At 36.7% G+C, this 25,107-nt stretch overlaps 1 protein-coding gene and 1 pseudogene across 1 annotated transcript in view; both read left to right on the top strand.

The window, feature by feature from the left end:
• LOC149213409 (disease resistance protein Roq1-like) overlaps positions 1–25,107 on the top strand; it is a 349,663-nt gene that overhangs the window by 74,363 nt on the left and 250,193 nt on the right. The gene's annotated exons all lie outside the window — the stretch shown is intronic.
• LOC149213410 (putative 2' cyclic ADP-D-ribose synthase BdTIR) lies at positions 17,326–18,232 on the top strand (annotated as a pseudogene).

Here is a 25,107-nt window from a genome sequence, read left to right as displayed (position 1 = left end):
AGTGGAATTGGAAAGAGTGCATAGAGGGACTATAGGTCGCAATTTCAAACCTTGAAGATCCGAAATTATAGAGTTACATTTGTTTCAATATCGAGCTCTTACAAAGTGAAAAAAGGTGTGTAGTTTTTTTAAATTTTTGCATAAGTTTGGTTTGAAAAATTAGTTTGAAAGAATTCAAAGGGTATAATGAAGCATTATTATCAGTAATTGATGCCTCGAAGAAATAAAATGGAAACACCTAGTAAGCAACCTGAAATCTCTAGCATGACTCATGAAGAAGAGGAAGAAATGCAACATGATATATCAAAATTACGAGACCAAGTGCAACAAATTTCACTCGCACAAAATGTAACAGAATATAAGATGGATGGTTTAAAGAAAGACGTAGAAGCTAAGATATATGGCATGGAAGCTAAGATGGATGGTTTAAAGAAAGGCATAGAAGCTAATATGGATTGTTTAAAGAAATACGTAGAAGCTAATATGGATGGTTTAAAGAAAGACGTAGAAGCTAAGCTGAATGGCTTGGAAGCTAAGATGGATGATATAAAGAAAGGCGTGGAAGCTAAGATGGAAGATTTGACAAAATTTATACAAAAAATGCTTACTAATGGCGAAAGGGTAGTAAAGGAAACACATTATGAGAACAAAATAAATGTTAATCATGATTTCATAGACTCTAACGTTAGATCGAAGAACCACCATGTTCCAAAGATCGATATGAGGAAGTTTGATGGCAAGGATCCCGCACCATGGATGCTATAGATGGAGCAATTTTTTGATCTCCATAATGTCCAAAACACACAAAAGGTACACATTGCAACTTTATATTTGGAACCAAATCAGTTTGTATGGTATCAATGGCTTTGCTCTTGTAAACAAATTGTCACTCGGGCTATTTTACGGATGAAATGATAGCACATTATGAGGATACAAAATGCAACACTTTTTTTAGCCAATTGATAAATCTCAAACAAAAGGGTTCAATGATGGAGCACATTGAGGACTTTCAAAAATTGAATATAAGGGTAAAATATATTCCAGAGGAGCATAGGATTGATGTGTTCATAGGGACTTTAAAGGATAACATCCAACATGAGGTTTGCGTTTGGGAACCTGATTCATTGGAGAAGGTGTTTAAGTTGGCAAGAAAAATGGAAAGCAAAATTATGGCAACAAGGAAGCCTACCACTCACAATCATAAATATGGAAGTGTTGTTGACCCTAGCCATCTGCGACCTACAAGGTTGACACCACAACATTTGGAAGAAAAAAGAGAAAAAGGGCTTTGTTACAGTTGGGATAGAAAATACACTAAAAGTCATAAGTGTTCTGAGAAGAAATTATTTTACATAGATTGTGAAGAGGAGGAAGAAAAGGAAGAAGAAATATCAAAAGAAGAGGATATACACCAGGAAAAAACCCTAGAGAAAGAAGAAATGAATCCGATCATATGTTGTAATACATTGGCTGGAATTACCACTCCTCAAACTATTAAGATAGAAGGGCATATCAAGAAGAAAAAGGTAGTAATGTTTATTGATTCAGGCACTACCCATAACTTTATTCATTATAAGATAGCCAAGGAATTGAATTGCTTCCTATATCTGGCACCAAAGTGTCAAGTGATGGTTGCAAGTGGAGGAACCATAACTTGCTCAAGAAAGTGTAATAATATCAAGCTATCCATGGGAGAATATGTATTTAATAGCCGAATGCTTTCCATTTCAATGGGTGGTGCTGATGTTGTACTAGGAGTCCAATGGCTACAATCCTTGGGTACAATAGCTTTTAATTTTCAAGAACTTTTCATGAAATTTTCTTCAGAAGGAAAGGAAGTTGAATTAAGGGGTATCGTAGGGAAACCAGGAAGGATAATCAGCTCTAACGGAATGACAAAATTTATAAAGAAAGAACAAGGAGGCATAATTGCACAATTATGTTCACTAGGGGTTCTCACATCGAAATCATATATTTCTCCATATCTCCAAAAAGTCTTGGACAATCATTCCAAGGTATTTGAGACTCCCAAAGGTCTTCCACCTATTCGTTATCATGATCATGCTATTCATTTGGTTCCAGGAAGTGTTCCTCCAAACATTAGGCCTTACAGATATCCTTATGCCCAAAAGAGTAAAATTGAACGTATGGTTGCGGAAATGTTAGAGGCTGGTATAATTCAACCTAGTCAAAGTTCTTTCTTTGCTTGAGTAGTATTGGTTCACAAGAAGGATGGATCATGACGCATGTGTCTAGATTATAGGGAGCTCAACAAGCTCACTATTAAAGATAAATTTCTCATTCCTATCATTGATGAATTATTGGATGAATTGCATGGATCAATTTACTTCACCAAGTTGGTTCTTCATTTAGGATATCATCAAATCAAGGGCTTTTAGGATTTCTGACCCTGATCACATAAAGGATGAGATTGAACACTTAACCTCTGTCTTCAAAAACATTGGATACAAGGAGTGGAGTATCAAGAAAGCTATAAGAAGGGCTCAGGATAGGGCCCTCTCTGAGCATCCCCCTGGAGACAAGAAAGAAAATCAAGGGAAAGTTTACCTTCCATTCATCCAAGGGATTACAAAAATTTTAAGGAAGAATAACATAGACACTCAATTTACGACATGTGGAACGATAAGGCAAATGATGAGGTCGGTTAAGGATAACATTGATCGACAACAACTCAAGGGAGTGTACAAGATCGATTGCTCATGTGGCAAGAGTTATATTGGGGAAACAGGTCGGTCTCTGAAAATAAGACTTAAAGAGCATGTCGCTGACATAAAGAATGAAAGATCCCGCACATCATCCCTTGCAGAGCACTCGTCCAAGACCAAACATCATGTGTGTTTGGAAGACGCCAAGGTAATTGCAAGAGAGGACAACTATCATAAAAGAAAAATCAGAGAGGCCATTGAAATTATGAAATTTCCTCAGAACCTCAACAGGGACAATGGGAGTGAAATCAGTGGAAATTGGCTTCCTCTGATTAATCAAATAAACCCCCCCGGACCCTTGGAAGCATAGGATCGGAAATAGGGGTCTTTCATTTCGAAAGTTTAATTAATTAATTAAAACAATTAAAACAAATTAATTTAATTAATTTAATTTAATTTAATTAATTATATTAATTAAATTAAATTAAATTAATGATTTAATTCTTAAATAAATTAAAATAAATTATGAAATTAATCATAACCTCTCAAATTGATTAATAATAAACCAAAAATATCTTTGATTATGAAGAAAAAATATAACTAAAAATAAACCAAAAATATCTTTGATTATGAAGAAAAAATATAACTAAAAATAACTTTGATTATGAAAATTTAATTAATAAGAATAAGATCTAATTAATATCTCTCTAATAAATATTAATCAATTAAAAATTTCAGAATTATATAAAATTAAAACACTAGGATGTAGTATGAATTAATTGATTTTAATTAAATTCAATGAGGATTATTTAAATCAAAATTAATTAAACAAAATAAATTAATTTAATTTAATCTATTAATTATAGAAAAAGAGAGAAATTAAAATAAAAATAAAAATTTTAATCAAATAAAAAATTTTAAATGGAATAATTTTTTTTAAATGAAATAGAAATTAGAGCTTTAGTATTATAAATTAATTTCTTTATCAATTTTAATTAAATTTAATGGGGACTAATTAATTAATTAAAAACGAATTTATTTTATTAATTAATCAATTTATTAATAAAAAAAATAGGAATAATTAATTTGATTAATTAATTAATTAATTAGTTAATTAATTAATTAATTGAATAATCAATAATTGATTAATTGAAGGAAGGCTAAAAATAATTAATAATTTAATTTAAATTAATTAATTAAAAAAAAAAGAATTAATCAATTAAAACTAAAATAATTAATAATTGAAGTTCGAAATTAATAAAATAAGATAAATTAAACTTATTTGTTCATGATTAAAATAATTAAACCTGAACTAATAATGAATAATTAAATAATTAATTAAAGTTTTTATAAAACTTTTATAAATAGAATTTTATGAAAATTTATAATATTATTATAAAGGAAAATAAAATAATAATTAATAAAAATTAGAAATCATGTGTCGGCCTTCATAAAATTAGGGTTCTTGGTTTATTTATATCCAGGTCGCAAGGCTCTCTTCTCTCAATAATCTTTCATTCATATTCTTTCTAATTTGTCCTGATGATGGACCCCCTTTGGGGTTTGAAACGTTGGCAGAATGAACTAGAAACTGTGGATAATCCAGATCATGAAACTACAAATATTGAAGACATTCCAAAAACATCATTTAGAACTCATGAGGGTCATTACAAATTTTTGGTCATGCCTTTTGGCCTTACCAATGCACCTTCTACATTTCAAGATTTGATGAATTCCATTTTCAAACCCTTCCTTAGAAAATTTGTGTTAGTATTTTTTGATGATATACTAATCTACAGCAAGTCTTGGAAGGTTCATGTTCAACATGTTGACAGGGTGCTCAAACTATTGGAGGAGAAACAATTATATGCAAAAAGTTCCAAATGTTTCTTTGGAGTACAAGAGGTGGAATATCTAGGTCATATTATATCTCATGAAGGTGTTAAGGTAGACCCTAGCATCCATGAAGCATCTACGAGGATTTCTCGGGTTGACAGGGTATTATTTCAAGTTTGTTAAGAATTATGGGAGAATAGCAGCACCTCTAAAAACATTATTGAAGAAAGATGCATTTTCATGGACTCTAGAAGCAACGAATGCCTTTGAACATCTTAAAGAGGCAATGTGCCAAGCACAGGTCTTAGCTACACCAGACTTCACAAAAACCTTTATTATGGAATGTAATGCCTCAGGAAATGGAATTGGTGTTGTTTTAATGTAAGAAGAAAGACTCATTGCTTTCAAAAGTCGTCAAATCAAAAGAAAGTATTTACACAACGCTATTTATGAGAAGGAAATGTTGGCAATACTACATGCACTTAATAAATGGCGACCCTACCTAATGGGAAGACACTTCAAGGTAAAAATAGATCATGATAGTCTTAAATACTTTTTAGAACAAAGATTATCTTCAGAAGAGCAGCAAAAATGGGTCACAAAGATGTTGGGTTATGACTTTGAAATCATTTACAAAAAAGGGAAGAAAAATGGTATGGTAGATGCACTTTCATGAAAGGATGACAATGTGGAAGCATTTTTTTGCGCCATTTTTATTATCCAACCAGATTGGATAAATGAAGCATGGGATGAATGGAAGAATCACGAAGAAGTGTGGGCACTCATTCAAAAGATACAACAAGATCCCAATACATCTGATACATTTAGCTAGAAAAATGATTCGTTATGGTACAAAGATCGGTTATACCTATGTAAGAATTCCCAACTTAAACAAAATATTCTTAGGGAATTGCACACCTCTCCCTTAAGAGGGCACTCAGTATTTCTAAAAACTTACCACAGGGTTAAGAAGGAATTTTTTTGGGATGGCCTTAAATCGGATATTCAAAAGTTTGTGGTAGAATGTTTGGTTTACCAACAAAATAATTTTGAAACAATTAAGACCCCAGGTCTATTACAACCTTTGTCCATTCCAAACCAACATTGGGAGGAAGTTTCAATGGATTTTATCACAGGTTTACCCAAGTCCGAAAGAAAGGGTGTTATCATGGTGGTAGTTGACAGACTTACCAAGTATGCACACTTTTGTGCATTATCTCATCCATTTAAAGTGAGTATAGTTTCTATTGAATTTATGGAAACAATTCAAAAATTACATGGAAACCCAAAGATTATTGTAAGTGACAGAGATCCCATTTTCACTGGAACTTTTTGGACAAAATTATTTTCTTGTCTTGGTACTCAGTTAGCTCATAACTCATCTTATCATCCTCAATCTGATGGGAAAACTGAGATAGTAAACAAATGCTTGGAAGGATATCTCCATTGCTTTGTATTTGATAAACAGACACAATGGGTCAAATGGTTGCCTCTAGCTGAATGGTGGTATAACACTTCCTTCCATACGGCAACAAAAATGACCCCATTTATGGCACTTTATTGATATCATCCACCATCCATCACATCATATTTAAGAGGAAATTCTAAGGTTCAAGCAGTGGAAGATCACATCAAGCATCAACAAAAAGTTCTCCGACTCTTAAAGGATAACCTCACCTTGGCACAAAATAGAATGAAACAATAGGCAGATCAACATCACAGCGAAAGAAGTTTTGATGTAGGTAATTGGGTATTCCTACGGCTACAAACATATAAACAAATGTCCCTCAAGCAAGCTAAGAAGGATAATAAATTATCACCAAAGTATTATGGTAAGTATAAGGTGTTGCAAAAGATAGGTACTATGGCATACAAATTGGAGCTTCCTGCAGCTTCCCAAGTGCACCCAGTTTTCCATGTGTTGTGCTTAAAGAAGGTTATAGGTGACAAGCTTCCAGTTCAAACAATATTCCCAAAACTTGATGAGGAAGGAAAAATCATATTGGAACCTGAAGTAGTCAAAGAAACAAGAACTCGACAGCGACGAAATCAATCAATTTCAGAGTATCTCATCAAGTGGAAGAACTTACCCGTTGAAGATTCCACATGGGAGGATGAGAATTTTATACAGAAACATCCAGAACTACTCAAGCGTTGAGGACAACACTTTTTTGAAGGAGAGGGGCATGTTAGGTTCCTATAATACTAGTGATTCCCCCATTACTATTGTCATTGTATCCCCTTTTGTTATTGTTGTGCCCCTATTGTCCCCATATTGTTATTATTTTGCCCCATAGAAGCCCACTATTGTTATTTTTGTGCCCTTATATTATTATTGTTAGGTCGGCTTTGGTTATATTGTGACCCCTTAGACTCCTATATATAGAAAGGAGGTTTTTTCATTTGTATCATCCAAGAATTGTTCATTTGTGTAATGTAAATGAGGTTGCCCCCTCGAAGAGGCTGAATTCTAAGGCGTTGATCTTTCTTTTCTACCTTTTTGTGAGTTGGTTTCATAACAGGGAGTTTCCCATGTATCCTTGGATGTTTTTCACTCTCTAATGTGTGGAATAATTTTATCCTTAACGAACATCTGCAAAAGCACCTTCACTTTGTTTTCTTGTCGCTCCCAAACTTGAATTGCAACAGTTGTGGCTTGAGGGGGCTCTAGCTTGTCTTTAGCTCCAAATACGATCATCCATATATTGTAGAACTTCCATCAAAGTCTGCAGCTTAAACTTCCAATTTGCATAATTTTCTCCATCTAACTTGTTAGAGTCAGATAAATAAGATTCTGTTAATACATTAGCCATGGCACTAACCTTATGAATTCTCTAGTACCAATACCAAAAATACTATTTTTTCACAAATTCAACAACTAATTTCCTTATTTATTAATCACAAATATAAACCCTCAAGCACAAGGCATAAAATTTTATTAAATTTTGCAACTCAAATATCGTTAAACATTATGGTTCCCTCTTCTTTTTTTCTTTCTTCACCCTCTCTTTTTATATATATATATATATATATAGTATAGAAAAAAAACCAATATTTTACGATATGACCCATCAATATTTGAAAAATCTTCTAAAATGAAAACTACAATTAAAAAAAAAAATTAGGAAGCTAATCAGTAATGAACACCACAAACCACTTTTAATTTAGTTGGAAATTTCTTAGGAAATGAATACAACGACCACAAATTATCAACACCACAAACCACTTTTCATTTAGTTGGAAATTTCTTAGGAAATGAAAACAACTACCACAAATCAATTTTTATTCGGTTGGAAAGTTCCATGAACTTAGGAACCCAAAATAAAATAACTACCACAAACTACTTTTCACTATTTTCATAGTAAAACAACCTCAATTTGTAAAATATGCACTTTTAATCCTCAACTTAATTCCAAATAAATTAGAATATATGAATTTTATAAAATCAGATCATGTTTTACCCTTCAAATATTACGCTTTTTACCCTTCAAATATTACGCCCTTTATTCTCATAGCCTATACCATCGAGGCTCCTTTGAGATCCATTCAAAGATTATGTTTTACCCTTCTATTACACCTTTTATTGTCATAGCCTGTGCCAATACGCAATGACTCTATCTCACACTGACTAAAACCGAGATCTACATTGGCTCTCTCCTCATGTCATGGCTCGAACACCTCAATCACACTCAGTAGTCTCTACACAATAGATAAAGCCTCATATGCAGCAATGCAACAGTCTCAACCTTCAACCAGTACGCCCTTCACTAGAGCCTTTACGCGCTGCAAACAGACTCTCCGCAACATAGGAAAGAACTGAAACACATTTCTATGCAACAGGTTTATCATGCTAGTTGCACATAGGAAAAAAAATTACACTCTCGACGCTCAACCTCACTTTGATACCAAATCAGAGTTTGAACACTGAAAAACTTGAACTTTGCATGGCTAGTAAAAGATGAACTCTCGAGAGGCCATAGGAATTTATTTGACGCATTTAATGAGGTTGGTGAAAGGTGGGTGTTGGGAATTTTTTTTTTTTGTCAAAATCCCAAAAACAATATAAACTGCACATAGAGACAATACTCTGATGCTTCCGCAGGATCTTTAACACAGCGGAAGTTTTAAAAGATTGTTTCTGAGAACAGAGTATAACATGCATAAAAGAGGGATTTGTATTAAAAAGAACTTGGTACAAAATTCATCCTCTTTCACTCAGAGGGATTCACCAGAAAGAAAATACAGTGCTATTCTATTCATTCATTTCCCATTACATACAGTATGCTACGCTGCTGCATATTACAAACATTCACTTGCGCTGCTGCGCTTCTGCACACACTCAGACTATCTACTAAAAAAAAACACAAAAGCTAATTACATACAAAATTTGAACGAATTAATGAACGAGGAAGGAGACCCATACTGTGATATGCTCGAGGCTGTCCTTCTTGTCCTCGACTGAGTTGCATATTTACTGTGGTAGTTGAAAATTGAATGTCTTCCTTCTTGGCCCATACTGTAAATTGAAACCAGCTGCCTACTGCGCTGTATTGCTCCATGCTTGCTTTAACTGACTCCGCGCCATTGAGAAATCCTGCCCCCTTTGCCATCAATGATCAATGCATGCAAAACCTTTTCTATCGGGTCCGCCTTTCGGGTCGCATTGCATATCGCAGTCGACCGATCCTCTATTTCATCATATATTTGAAAATATACAAAAACGCTGCAAAATACAAAAATTGGCCTTTGGGCGGATTTCAACCATTATGCAATTTGGCTTTGGAAACCCATCGGGTCCGATCCATCGCATCGCTACATAACTCATGTTAAAGGCCTGACCTTATGGCATTGTCGATAACGATGTGCCGATGCGATATCGGCGATCGCTCATCGCACAATAACAAAACCACTTTGTAAGTCCTCCGTTGCGACTTCGCCGATGCGATATCGGCGATCGCTCATCGGCGATATTTCATATCGCTGCCGCTGCCTACCTCCGATGCTCCAACCCGCCGATATGCCGACTTGCCGATACGCCGATACGATCTAGACCGTTGATCGGTTAGATCTGACGGCTGAGGTTAAAGCGGATATTTAAGCCTGCAAATTTATTTTTGAAGTGATTTTTTTTTTCGATCCTTGGTGAAACACATGGTTTATTGTCCTCATGCTGCTGCATGGCTCAACTGTATCGCAGTTGAAATTATATTTTCAACACTCCCCTTTAATTTCAACTGTCGGGCATTCAATCATACCCAAACACTTCCTCAAAAATTCAAAGCTTTTCTGATCCAAAGGCTTTGTCAAAATATCTGCTACCTGTTCCTGAGTCCTGCAATGTTGTAAACTAATTTCTCCATTGTTCACCAATTCTCTGATGTAGTGAAACCTTGTATCAATGTGTTTCGTTCTCTTATGAAACACTAAATTCTTTGACAATGCAATAGCAGAGCTATTGTAAAAAAAAATCACTGTTGCTTTTGCCTCCTCTTGGCCTAAACTCCTCAACATTCTTCTCATCCAAACTGCTTGACATGCTGCTGCTGTAGCTGCCACATATTTAGCCTCTGCTGTAGACAATGCTACAATGGACTGCTTCTTAGAAGCCCATGAAATGGCTCCTGAACCCATATGAAAAACATAACCGGAAGTGCTTTTCCGATCATCTACACTTCCAGCCCAATCGCTATTAGTATATCCAACTAAATCTGAAGAGGACAATCTTACTACAACTGTATCTCGTGTTGGATTCCTCTCTTGGGAGGTAATCCCTTTGGTTCCTAAAACATTTCGTCATATTGGTTAACTACGTCAACCAATGGTCAACCAATTCAGATTTCAAATTAAAATCACAACCTTTAAAAGCTTCATTATCATAATCATTTTTGGGTTTGATCATGAGAAGCACAAAATTATTGCTCAAATTCACCAATCATTTCATCTGCCCTGCATTAACAAGTGAAAGATTTTTTTTCTTGCTATGAGCTCTCACAATATATCCTACTACATTTTTGAATAAATGATATTTATTTTCATGTCGATGGAAGATATTTTTTGTCATAAAGGTATGGGCTGCCCAAAACAATGCCATAGATATCTAACGGCACAACGTCAAGCTCCACTTCATCTATGAAATTTGCAGTAATAGTGAATCTCAGATTACACTTTCTAGTAACCTACAATTTCACATTGTCACATACCCATCCAAGTGGATATGGTTTATGATGTGGAAGAGTTTCCAGATTTAAACTCTTGATAATGTTTTCAGATTTAAGATTGGCTTGAGAGCCACTATCAAAAAGCGTATCAATCTTGTTATGTTTTGAGATAACCTTATGTGAAACAATTCTATTCTCCTATTTTCATTTGGAGTTTCATTTTGCGAGTCTGAAGAATTAATGCTGGCAATGGATTCTTTTCCTTTTAACCCCATGGCTGTGATTTTAGTTTGATCGCTCGAATTGGATCCCAAATCCTATTGAGTGGTTGCAATTGTCTTCTATTTTCCTTTGTTGTTGTTTCATTTTGGTCTCATTTCAGGATGAAGCTTCCAATAGTGAGCTTCATCGTGACCCTCTCTGGAACAATGTTTGCATGTAATTTTTTCTCCTTTTTTAATAGATGCATTTTGTTTGCCTTTGCTTTGAAATCCTTTTCTTTTTCTTTACTCTTAAACAACTTTTTACTACCTTCTTCTGGGGTGTTTTTCCCTCTTGCCTCAAGATGAGTGGCTTGCACACACACATCATCTAGATTATTGGGATTAAACATTAATATAGTATGCCTAAGGTAACTATGTAAATTCCCTATGTACTTTAGCAAAGTGTCCTATGATTGCAAATCTACACCTAACATCAAAGACCTTTTTCTGAATCCTTGGGTGTAGTCTTGCACATTTTGACCTTTAAGCTATCTAAAATTCTGCCAATTCATGATGATTTTCTACATATAAGCTAGAGGGTAGAATTTCCTTTTAATTGCAATAATGAAATCATTCCAAGAAATTGAGATCTTACCGTGTTTTTTAATCTCCTCTTGGGTCTTTGATTCCCACCATACTAGTGTTGCACCCTCCATTCTCAATGAAGCTAACTGAATCTTTATGTCACCTCTTGATGGTTTAATTGAATCCTGTAATAGACCTCCAACTGATGAATCCAATTATCAACATTCTCTTCATTCACTTCACCATTATACATGGGCAACTCGAATTTAACATTAATTTTTAAAAAAGGTGATTTACCAGTTCCTTTTGAAGAACGATGATGAATATGAGTAAGGGTTGTGTTAGTGGAAGAGGGCGAAGATTCTTGTGAAGAAGAAGATGAAGAAGTTGGTGGAGGGTGGAGAGGGTGGAGGTTTGTCTCCATTTCTATTACCTCATCTTGAAGAGCCTTCTTTGTTGGGAGGTTTGGAACTTTTTTCTTGCAACTTGGTATTCCTCTCTTCATAGATGACCTTCACCATCTCTATAATATCAAAGAAATCCTTTCTGAAAGTCTTCTCATCTTCTGTCATGTTTGTAGGTTCTCCTTCATGAGACATGATCTCTAGAGTCTCAACTACAACTTTAGGTTGAGCTGGTGTTGGAGATTGTTGCAATCTTTTTCTTCTTCCCCTTGACCCAACTTCAGGGCTTCCAACTAGCTTTCCTTCACCTTTTTTGAGTTTTAACCTTGTAAGCATGACATAAGCTTGCAAACAATTAAATCCTTCTTTCAAAAAGAAAACCTAGGGATCTGATACCAAATTGATCTGATTTAGAATATTAGTTTGTAGTGCTAAGATCTTCCTCAAATTATTAACAAAATGCTTTCATTGTGCTTAAGGATTCATGAAATTTTGCAAGTGAAATGAAGAGTTTTTATGTTAATTTTATGAGCAATTTAACATAAACCAGAAACTGAACAACATCATAAACATGTACAGAACATCATCAAAAACACATTACAAAAAGCACATGATAAAGGAGTTCACCCCTCTTGGGCTACATCTCCTTGGTCCAGCTTCCAATGTCTTGGGCCTCTCTATTATGCTCAAAAGTGTAAAAATCTATGTTTACAATGCTCAAGTGCTTTCGAAACCTGCTCCAATCAGTTCAAAATGCTCAAAAATAGTTATCAAGTCTATTTTTGCATCTAATTTGGTGGAAAATGAAGAATTTATGACTTCCCTTATTTTCCCACTATTTGTTCCACAAATTGCTCCACATCCGACATGAACCCACAATTTCGCTCCAAAAATCTGCTAATCGAGTGAGAATTTTTCCGCGCGACGAGCCATAACCCGTCGACACTGACTGTCCATCGCAAATCACAATCAACGGAGTCTCGGAGTCTTCTGGACTGTGATCCAAGCGGGTGATATGCGACTGTAATTTGGCAGACCCGATGAACTCTTAATTGAAGCTTATAATGTATCGCGTCTGGGATCCTTTCGCAATCGATGGATAAACCATCCCATGCTTCAAGCACTCTGCGATACGATGGACCCATCGGGACTATTAAACATAACAAATAGATTATCGCATCCGAGAACCCCATCACATATCACAATTGACGCTTTCCATTGGTGGATACCAAAACCCATACAATTGCGGACCTGTTGGGATTATCAAACCTAGTCCATAAAATATCAGGTCCAGAGCCCCATTTCAATCACAATTGACACTTAAACCATCAACATATCAACCCAACCTACATTATATGATAACACAAATCCGTCGGGACTATAAATCACAATGGATAAAATATCAGGTCCGGAACCCTGTCACAATCATAACCAGGATCATTACTGTCGCCGCTTTGTAAACACTAGCCCCTTTGCGATTGCGATATGCGAAAAATCGCATCACAACGCAGTACTTGCAGAGGGCCGATTCTGTAACACCTCCCTTCACCGATGTGTGATTTGAGAAATGCGGGAACCAATGGTGGCCTACCATTTGGCGCCTCCCGAGTCACTGATGGAACCTGCAACGTCATCCAATCCTGCCATGTGAGCAAGTCAAACCTAAAATTTGACTTGCTCTAACTTCAGCATATGAGATCGAATTTGAGTGTCATTCGCACCATTGGAATCAGAATGATGAGCTCTTCGATCTGAAACTAATTTTAACAATATTCTGACACTTTGATTTTTGAGCGTAATTTTGAGCACCTGATCACAAAATCAAGTTTCAAATTATAATTTCTTCTCTCAATCAAGCCAAATTGGCATCTGTGATTTATCTTCGATGGGAGAAACACAAATCCTCTTCCTCGATTGTCAAAAAAGAGAGAGGATTCCATATTGAGCTATATTTCACCCTCCATCTATAACTTGACATATAGAAGGTCAACCACTCATCGAAATAGTGTTGTTCCAAAAAGAAAACATATTATTTTTCTACCAAGTCATCATATAGTTATATTATATTATATCATTTCAAATATGCCTTTGCAATTTTGTATTCTCTCCAATTATTTGGGTCTATTGAGTTTGTTATAATTCCTTTAAACTTATTGAGTAATACAATTTGCAATTATAGACATAGAAGATAAAATTTCTAGGAAAGAGAACATCGGCTTTAAATTCATCTTAACCCAAGATATATCATAGCTTTCAAGGGATTAAATCCCTAAAGGTGAAAACTTTTGCTCGAGATTTTTCAATCTAAAAAATATTTCCATCGTATTACTCTCTACCCATGATAAATTTCATAAGATGGATTTACTCTGGTTCTTAATAGACACACACACAATGTTAGCTCCATGCTCTTAATACACACACATACACACTCCATGTTCTTAATATGCAGATGCACACAAACCCACATGGTGTTAACTCATTTTTAATACACATACACACACATACCCACTATTTGTTAACCCCGTGTTCTTAATACACAAACATACGCACACCCACCATGTGTTAACTCCATGTTATGAATAGATAGATATACAAACACCATGTTTGAACTCCATGTTGAACTCCTTGTCTTTAATACACATACACACACAAACCCACCATTTTTTAAACCCATGTTCTTAATACACAAACATATGCACACCCACCATGTGTTAAATCCATATTATGAATAGATAGACATACAAACACCCTGTGTGAACTCCATGTTGAACTAAAGAATTTCACCTCCCTTGTGTTTAGCAGTATACTATTTAAATGTTTTAATATAATTTTTTTTTCCTTAACATTTAATTGTTATATATAATACAAAGATATGACACCGATATTGAAATATATTATTATGATTAGCGTTGAAATATTTTTAAATATGTTGTGTCATATCCATGTCAAGCATGGAAGGAATTCAACATCTCCTTCATACTTAGTCAAAAACACCTTTTCATTGAAAGATCTCATCATATGAAATGTGGGTCCCACTCTATCTATCTCTATCTCTTGATATATGTACACACATTAATTCAATATTAATTATAAAACGAAGTAGTACATTATATAAATATAATGATTTAATTCCATATTAATTATGAAAAGTATACTATTGGGGGTTTTTGCGCGACATTATATTATATGTCATTTTTTGGGATTCAATTGGGTTAAGTAAGTCATTCATCTATGATCATTTCCATGAGAGGTAGTCGTAACTCACTAATTTCTCATGATTTTTGAATAGTCCACTTAGTCAGTTATGACTACTTCTCGTGGAAATGGTCATAAATGAATGACTTACTTAACGTAGTTGAATCCCAAAAAAATGATATATAAAAATATACTATTTAAATGTTTTAATATAATTTTTTTTTCTTACATTTAATTGTTATATATAATAAAAAAATATAACGCCAATATTAAATATTTTATTTATGGTTAAAATTGAAATCTTTTTAAATATATTGTGTCATATCCATGTCAAACATGGAAGGAATTCGACATTACCCTTCGTCCCACTCTATTTATCTCTATATCTAAATATATATACACACATTAATTCAATATTAATTATAAAATAAAATAATACATTATATAAACAATAATTTAATTCCATATTAATTATGAAAAATAATACATTATCAAAATATTTTTATTTTCAATTATATATATAATTGATAACAAAATATTTAATTAAAAATAAATATTATTGTAAGTATTTTTATTTTCAATTATATCTATATAAAATTATAATAAAATAGTTAATTAAAAATAAATATTATTCTAAGTAGCTACTCTAGTCACTACTCGACCACAAGCAGCTACCAATGAAGAGTGCTGCATCTTTACGCGCTCTTCTTTATAGGCGAGCCTGCTTGGGCATCGTTTGTAAGGCCCTGCGGTCTATGTGACGGGCGGGCACACCCACCGAGCAAACGAGCGAACGAAACGAGCGAGCTGCAGTGAAAACGGGAGAGATACACGGTGGAAAGTGTGGGCGAGCGAGTTGGTCGCGGACTTATAGTGGGCGAGCTGGGCTCGCCCCGCTGGCCAACTTGAACCATTGTGCGATGGAGGGGGCAGCCACCCACGAGTTGGGCGGGCCGACCAAACATATGGCAAACGAAGTGAGTTGGCCGGGCGAAAAAAACATGAGTCGGCCAGGTGGCATGACTCGCCCACCACCCATATACATAGCCAGTGCGGTGGGATGGACAAGGCAAGCAATCAAAACCAACGAACAACACAAGAGTTCTGCAGTTGGGCGAGTGGGAGGTCGTAGCAAGTGCGAAGGGCGAAGGTGACTGCGGTAGCCGTAGGTCATGAATCCGCACGACGGGTGACTTCACACGTAAAAACAACGAAGGCATTCGGGCACGGTTCGGTGAGTCGGGCAAGGCTGCACGACGGGTGCACTTGCCAACGAGTTGGCAGACGAGTGGAACGTGGGCGTTAGGTCGGTTCGGCGAGTCGGGTGAGCTGCACGACGGGTGCACGCCGACGGGTTGAGGTGAACGCCGGGTAGACATGCGGACGGGCAGCCGGGCGAGGGTGCGCCGTGCACGCTGAAACGAAGGATCGGTGGATCGTGAGGACGGGCGACCTGAGTAGGGTGCGTCGTGCACGACGAGTTGGTTGACATGGTGAACATGTGGACAGGCGACCCGAGTTGGGAGCGCCATGCACGACAAAACGGAAGTGTGCTGGTTTGGTGAAAAGGAAGTGAAAAGAAAATATTTGGTGGTGCCGCACCTCGCTATAGTGTGGTTAGAAGATTACCGCGAGTGCAAAGGCCTGACATCGTTGGTCAAGCAAGAAATCCCTCGCCCTATCCATCATTGAATCATCCCTCTCTCAAGCAAGAAATCCCTCGCCCTATCCATCATTGAATCATCCCTCTCTTTGGAAGGAACGTGGCCTATTTATGACTAATTTATGAGTAATATTCTTTAAAATCTCAAATACATTTAAATATTAATTCTAGGTTTATCTTTTAAATTTTCAACTATTCCATTAAATTTTTTGTTTTTTTATTGGTTATTGTTTTTTGTTTTTTTAATATAGGAGTCGTCTATTGAGGCAGAAGAATTACTTAGATAGTCAAAAGTGGCCAGAATCTTGGCAAAAAAATTTAAAAATTCTTGAATGGAAATGGATTCAGCACCATCAAAACCTCTGTCTTGTACACCTAAAATTTCGAAATTTAACAACTATAACTTGGATTTACAAAAATCTTTTCCAAATTTTCTCTAAATATCACCAGAATTTCCATAACTTTCTGGCCAATTCCTCCCGCTCGTTAGACTATGGCTTTTACCTCTCTCTCAAAGTTCATTTAATAACATTTTTCTAACCGGCCAAAATATTGTGAAAATTTTTCAGTGACGAGGGACGGCTGGTCCATGATGTCGTTAAACATGTGTTGACTATGAAACGTGGACACAAATCATCCAGCTATTCCTACGATGTGTTCCTCAACCATCGTGGCAAGGATGTTAAGAACAAACTGGCCAGCCATCTGTACTATCGTCTTCGTAATTACGGCTTGAGGGCATTTTTTTGACAAGGAGGAGATGCAGAAAGGAAACAGAATAAATTTGGTGATAGAATACGCTATTAAAGGCGCTTCTGTCCATGTTGCCATCTTTTCTGCAGCCTATGCAGAATCAGAATGGTGTATGGATGAGCTTGTACTCATGGTCCAATCCGAGTCGATCATTATTCCAGTTTTCTACAGTTTGAACCCTACAGAGATGCGGTCGAATCCTGTGGACGGCACGAACGGTGTATACGCTGAAGACATTTGACCCTCAAAATCATCAAGAGAGGCCACGATACAAGTCGTCGACCATTGAAAAATGGAAAAAGGTTCTGATGGAAGTTACAGGGAGGGACGGTTTGAAGCTGGAGACATATGATGGGTGAGAACCCCAACTGCAACTTTTTTTTAGTTTAACCATTTATTTACTTAGGCATTTCTTACTAGTAATTTCATTGTGAACATGTTTTTCAGTGACGAGGGGAAACTGGTCGACATGGTCGTGCGAGAAGTTGTTAAATACAAAAGTAAAGGACGATGAAGCAAAACTTTTGAAAAACAATGCCAGAAGAACAATGTTAGCGGCATCGAATGGGAATGGGAACGCTATGTTGTTTTGCCCAAATTCGAATTCGATTGGATATGGTAAAAATGAGTGTATAAAAATTTAATATAAAAAAAAAATTGATGTTACAAATTCTTACCAATAGAATTTACCATTCTTTGACACTTTCATATGATACTTTAATATTCTCTACTACACGGAATTCCTTGTTTTTAGCAACTGCAAATGGAATTGGCGAATTTACTAATTTTTTGGGGGCCCAATACGGCCAAACTTGATAACTATTTTCATGAAACATAATTTACATTTACAAAACATAATTTTTAGTTATTAATGGAATTGCTTTTATGTTACGGGAAGAATATGGGTGTGAAATATTTCGAAATCTTTAATGTTTGCGAGTTGCAGATTTCGAAATAAAAGCATCTTTTTGACTCACCCCTCTCCGTCAGAGATGCCTTGTTTTTCATATATATTTTGGTATCGCAACATATTTGGTTAGACAAAGTGATTGCCTGGTTTGACAAAGTGGTTACCAATTTCCCACGGCTGTTTTCAATGGAAAAGCCACCATTGGGTTTCCAATTTCTGATTCTGATTATTAATGGGAGTACTCATTAGGTTATAAAAGCTTTAAGACGACTGCATTGTCTATTTTTTCGGTTGTTATCATAATTTGAGGTCATATGGACCATCAGTGGATACACAGGTAGAGCATCGGCTTCGTCACCGAAGCTAATTCTCAATAAACACATGCTTAGCTTGACTGCACACAGAGATCGAGTTGGATACAAGTCAGTGGCCATTTTGAAGTCACTGGGTAAACATTTTCGTATATTTTTATCCGATTGGAGTAATGTGTGTTTTAGCTCATATTTTCACATCTTTGTTATTAATGATTTTTTATTTTTTCTCCAAATAGTGAATAATATTATGGTTATTTATTTATTTATTTTAATTTTTCATGTAACTTTTATAATCTTGATTTTGAACTGGTTTGTAATTTTAATTAGAGTTGCTATAATTTTGAAGTTAGTATGTTTGGAGTTTATTGTGCTGGTATATGCTGATTCATAATTTGCTAGTTCTAATTTTTTGAAATCATATATCATACCAATTAGTTTGAACACGGAACAATTTGAACTTTGCATTGTTGATAAAGAATATTTACGCCGTAAGGCGTTTCCCTCTGAGATTAACTCTCCAGATTGCTTTCGTGTCAAAATATGTGCCATTGGATTTTCGTGTTAGACGATTAGGTAATTCCTATCCGTTGATTTGAATTGAGCAAGGCCAGCCGCGACTGTTCGTTCGTCCTGCAATAACTGCGACTGTTCGTTCGATCCTGCAATAACTGTCCACTATCTTCCTTACGAACCGTCAATCGAATTAATTTATTCTATCGATAATATTTTGCTGCATGAACAAGGGTTTTCGTTATGCAGTTGGTATTTCGAGGGCAGAGGCGCAGCAGATCATTAATCCCCTGCAGCGGATCAGTGGTTTTCCGGGCTCAAATTTGTAAGGTAGATGTCTTTTAAAAATCAGCCAGTAACCCGTCATTAATTTCCAACATCCGATATTGCTACACATGTCACCTGCTGTTTAGGATTTCTTTCCCAAACCCTGATCTCTTAGGCCTATCTCTCCCTCGGAAGAAATCCCTGCAAGGATTTGCTGCTGAGATATTTCCATCCCAATATTGTGCATCAGAGGGCTTCAGGGTCATTTAAGAGGGATTCATAAAATGTAGCTTAGCACTAAAAGCTCTGTCAATGATTTCTGGTCTCTTAAGGTCTTCTCCACCAGCCCAAGTAGCTTGTAGTGCAAATTATAATGTCATGAATTAACTGCCTATTGCAAGGTTAAAATTTATGTCCTTTTTGAGTGATTTACATACAGATTTTAAAGCTGCTGCGACGAAAAGCAAAATTAACGAGGATAATTTCTTTTAAAAGCGTTTTCATTGTAGTGAAAAGTCTAATTAATTACAGTTCACCGCCCGCCTTAACTGTATAGCAAATGTTGTACTTTGCAAGCCTGAATTTTGAAGGACGAAATCTGATGCTAATCATCGTAGACTGACTCGAGAATCCAGAAGCTGCGTCATATCCACACGTTGTGTTCCAGGTTTGATCCTCGCCAGTCAAGAAAAGGTTCTGCCGCCATTAATAATTTGCAAGATTTTTTATGCATTTCAAAACTTTGCAACGTCTGAACATGCTTATTCAATTTCGAATACGGAGGAATCAATGACCAGTGAGTCAAATTCACAACTGTTTTTTCAATCTCTCGTCAGTCTTCAGATGTCTTAATGGATTTGCCGGTCAGTTACCATCCTTACATCTTGTAGAGTAACATTGATTTGAAAGGGGTTTACACATGTTTGCTTCATATTTTGTACAGATTTGCCAGCACTCTCAACCGCTTTACGAATCAATTTTACTTCCCTTTAAAATATATAAATGTGTGAAAATATTCTCATGTTTTCATACAATAACTTTTGAACTTATGAAATATCGCCTTTCCCGCCTCCGAGGATCCAACAAATCTATCAAATGTTGAAAACCTAAAATGAAGCCATTCTTCAAACTTTCCCAAGGTTGTCATCGTTGAAACATACAAATATATTAAACCAAAACATGCGTGGTTTAACGAAGATCGATTTAAAAACTTATTTAAAAAAGACCGACCAACAAAGGGGAATTGAAAAACCTAGTAACTCCAGTTTAGTCTCATTCAGCAGTTTGAAAGTGCACAGGCAGGCACAGTGGATGCAGGAAGCTTGCAATGGCGGTGGTTTAGGATTATCTAATTTTCATGGCCTCCATGGCTAAGTGGGTAGTACACAATCAAGCACACTGGATGCAGGAGCTTGAGTTTGCAATTGTAATGGCGGTGGTTTATTGTATTTTTTTTCAACTAAAAAAATTGCGTTTGGAGCAGTTTTCAGATATATATAATTTTTCTTGAGATTGGACCGTGTTTGGAGCAATTTTCAGATATATATAATTTTGCTTGAGATTAGACCTCCCTACTTAACTATTAACCATTAAACCACGTCCTAAAAACTATTGAAGATGTCTGAATGGCTAAGTGGTTCGTTATAAATCTGGTAACTGATTACGATGCAATGGGAAAACACCTTCAGTGTCGCTTGAACCTACGCCCAAATGGAGACCTTGAATGTATATGTTTCACAAGACGCTGGGAGCTGCCAATGCAGACAATTTATAGCAGCACGGGGTGGGATTCGTATGCATGGGCCTTCCCGGCACCTGCCAAAATGGTGGACGTCATTGTTCACAGAGTATAATTTACCTTACGCCTAGTGCACAGCCTGCCGGGATTCAACACCGCGAGCGGACCTGCGAGGTGAGCAACCACTGTGAGCAGGAGAAACGAATGCTCGAGAGGACCTGTTCCGGTTGTGCGAATGGAGCAAATGAATGTTTGGTGCAAGGGATCGTTTGAAATTGCGCGGGTGTTGGTTGCCAAAATGGTGGATGTCATTGTTCACAGAGTATAATTTACCTTACGCCTGGGGCACAGCCTGCCGGGATTCAACACCGCGAGCGGACCTGCGAGGTGAGCAAGCACCATGAGCGGGAGAAACGAATGCTCGAGAGGACCTTTTCCGGTTGTGCGAATGGAGAAAATGAGCAAGCACCGTGAGCGGGAGAAACGAATGCTCGAGAGGCCCTGTTCCTGTTGTGCAAATGGAGCAAATGAATGTTTGGCGCGAGGGCTCGTTTGAAATTGCGCGGGTGTTGGTTGCCAGCGCAGCGGGTGCCAGCTCAGAGGTGGTAGGTCAAAGAAGCATTAATTAGTGTCATATGTTATTGATGGCTTTACATAGTGTTATATGTTATCCATTGCCTTACGGCGGTTTCTTTGCAACGTCTGATGCAAATGCTAGTTGGTAAGTTAATTTGATATAGATAATATAAAAATGCACAGATCGTGGAATATATGATCTTCGTGTAACCGATCGGGAATATAAGATATCTGCGTAGTTCGTGTAGCTCGCTCGTTTCATAGGGAGATGAGTGACGAGTGTCACTGTTGCCGTCGCTATCCAAATTTGACTGCAACAAAATTAAATAAATTATATTTTCCATCGTTTCACTCTCCCTCGCGCCACAGTTGTGTATGTGAGACTCAGACCAAGTATATTCTATGTATATGTGCGTTCGTTAAATCTGATCCCTCCAATTAAATTTAAAAAAAAAAGAAAAATTAGAAAATAAAGTCAACCACGCCCCATCCACCTGGCGTCGAAATAAGAACGGCTACGGCAAATTAATATATAATAACAATAATTATTTATTATTATTGTTTTATTAATATAATTATTGTTTTAATTTATTTACGAATATAAATACTATTATTTTTATAAGATAATATGGATTATTATTAAATAGTAATATTAAAAATTCTATGACTAACATTGTATCTTACGATATGAATCTTTAGATTAATAAACCTAAGAGATTGATATTATAATCTAAGGAAATAGTAACCCTAAGTTATTTACACAAAAAAAACTCAAGGGATTGTACACTCATCGAAATAATATTAAACACAAGGGATCAATATTATAAATTCAAGTTGTATAAACCCTAAGATAAATATAATAAACGCTAAAACAATCATGATTGACCATGCTTTATTTTCACATTAAGACAATTTTTGTCACGATGTGATGTTGGACCATGGTTGACCATGGTTGATTTTCATATGGAGACAATCTTTGTAACAATGCGACATAGGACCATGGTTGATTTTCATATTGAGAAAATCTCTCTAAAAATGTAATGTTGGACCATGGTTGATAATGATTATAAATATAATGATTAATATTAAACCTAAAGATTAATATTATAAACCTTTTGATTAATATGATACCCTAGGAATATAAACCCTTAGATTAATAAACCGAAAGGATTGATATTGTAAAACCAAGGGAATAATAAACCCAAGGGATTAATACTAAAATTCCAAGGGAATAACATTAAAGCCAAATGACAGATATCATAAACCCAAGTTATATAAACCCTAAAATAAATATGATAAAGTCTAAAATAAGCATCGTTGAGCATGTTTTACCATGGTTTATTTTCATATAGAGATGATCTTTGTCACAATGCGACATTTGACCATGGTTGACCATGCTTGATTTTCATTTTGAGACAATCTTTGTCACAATGTGACATTGGACCATGGTTATGCTGGTTATAAGCATGGTTGAATGATTGGTTTATGTCATGGTTATTTCATATATTTACCTGTAACTGTTAAATGGATGGATGCAAGGCCTAATTAATGATGTAGTAGTTCAATGGAGAAGGAGGTGATCCTTTTGGTTATGTTTCATACGTTGTTTTAGTCGTTAATACTCTGCCTTGTATCCTAGACTTGTAGGTTGCATTGATGCCAAGTGCTTGATCGAATGTCAGTCCCGGTTGGGTATGCTCAGGCCTAGTCATGAGGGTGATTTTGATTGATCAACATTGTTATCATGTTTTTAATGAATTCTGGAAGCTACAACAAGTTCTAGGCAGAGGCCATGATTCTGGGCTAGAAAAGTGGCTTAAATCCCAAGGTCGCTGGCACAAACTAGCAATTTTGGTCCACAGTTGCTGCCAGGCAGGCCTGTGAGAGCTTTCAGTCCCACCTTTTCCCTCCTTCCCAACTATTCTTCCAATGGCAGGAACAGTTGCAGTATTTGAACGCCCGCCCTCCTGCTGGGCAGATATCGGCAGAGGACGGCATGAGATTGCTGAGATTCGTCCGGTTGGAGGATGCCAAAAAAAGAATACAGTGGATTCACGACGACTGCATTTCATAAGACGAGTTGCTGCGAGTTTGCATGGAGTCGCTGGAGGGGACTTCAGAGGAAGAAGCGAAAGGAATAACGAAGCTACTTGACGAATCGGGCCATGTTCTCGTATTGAAAAAGACTGTCTATTTTCGTCCTTACAAGGTATATCGAAATCAGAGCTTCTTTAGCATTTCCGGGGCTCAGGATTCACTGATTTGGGATTTTTGGTTGTGGTTTCACTGATATTCTTTTTTCTTTGGTGTGGTTTCAGAGCTTTCGAGAAGATCATGTCTACGCCCCTTGCAACGAAGAGCGATCCTTACAAGGAAGAGCTGGAGAGACTGGAGAAAGCAAAGGAGGAGATTGCTCAGAAAGCTCAGTGTCATGTCATGACAGAGTTACGGTTGGGGTTGGCATTTTTTGGACTTCAAACAGCGGGTTTAATGAGGTTGACATTCTGGGAAGTGTCATGGGATGTGATGGATACCTCCGCAATGCCCTTGATGCCCTTCGTTTCCGCGGAGTTTCGACCTTTAAACTGCAGACCACCTTTGGTGGCCACCCTTCCCGTTTCCTGTACAGGCAGGAACAGACGAAGGTGAGCCAATCTCAGTTTCAGTCCCACCTTTTCCCTCCTTCCCAACTATTCTTCCAATGGCAGGAACAGTTGCAGTATTTGAACGCCCGCCCTCCTGCCAGGCAGATATCAGCGGAGGACGGCAGGAGATTGCTGAGATTCGTCCGGTTGGAGGATGCCAAAAAAAGAATACAGTGGATTCACGACGACCGCATTTCATATGACGAGCTGCTGCGAGTTTGCATGGAGTCGCTGGAGGGGACTTCAGAGGAAGAAGCGAAAGGAATAGCGAAGCTACTTGACGAATCGGGCCATGTTCTCGTATTGAAAAAGACTGTCTATTTTTGTCCTTACAAGGTATATCTAAATCAGAGCTTCTTTAGCATTTCCGGGGCTCAGGATTCACTGATTTGGGATTTTTGGTTGTGGTTTCACTGATATTCTTTTTTCTTTGGTGTGGTTTCAGATAGCAAGAGCTTTCGAGAAGATCATGCCTACACCCCTTGCAACGAAGAGCGATCCTTACAAGGAAGAGCTGGAGAGACTGGAGAAAGAAAAGGAGGAGATTGATCAGAAATCTCAGAGTCACGCCATGACAGAATTACGGTTGGGGTTGGGGTTTTTTGGACTTCAGACAGCAGGTTTAATGAGGTTGACATTCTGGGAAGTGTCATGGGATGTGATGGAGCCCATTTGCTTCTTTCT

Source organism: Pinus tabuliformis, chromosome 1_1, assembly GCF_031772625.1.
Source record: "Pinus tabuliformis cultivar Carrire ecotype Pingquan chromosome 1_1, CPIR1, whole genome shotgun sequence".
Lineage (NCBI taxonomy): Eukaryota > Viridiplantae > Streptophyta > Pinopsida > Pinales > Pinaceae > Pinus > Pinus tabuliformis.
This window is presented reverse-complemented; position numbering and strand designations above follow the sequence as displayed.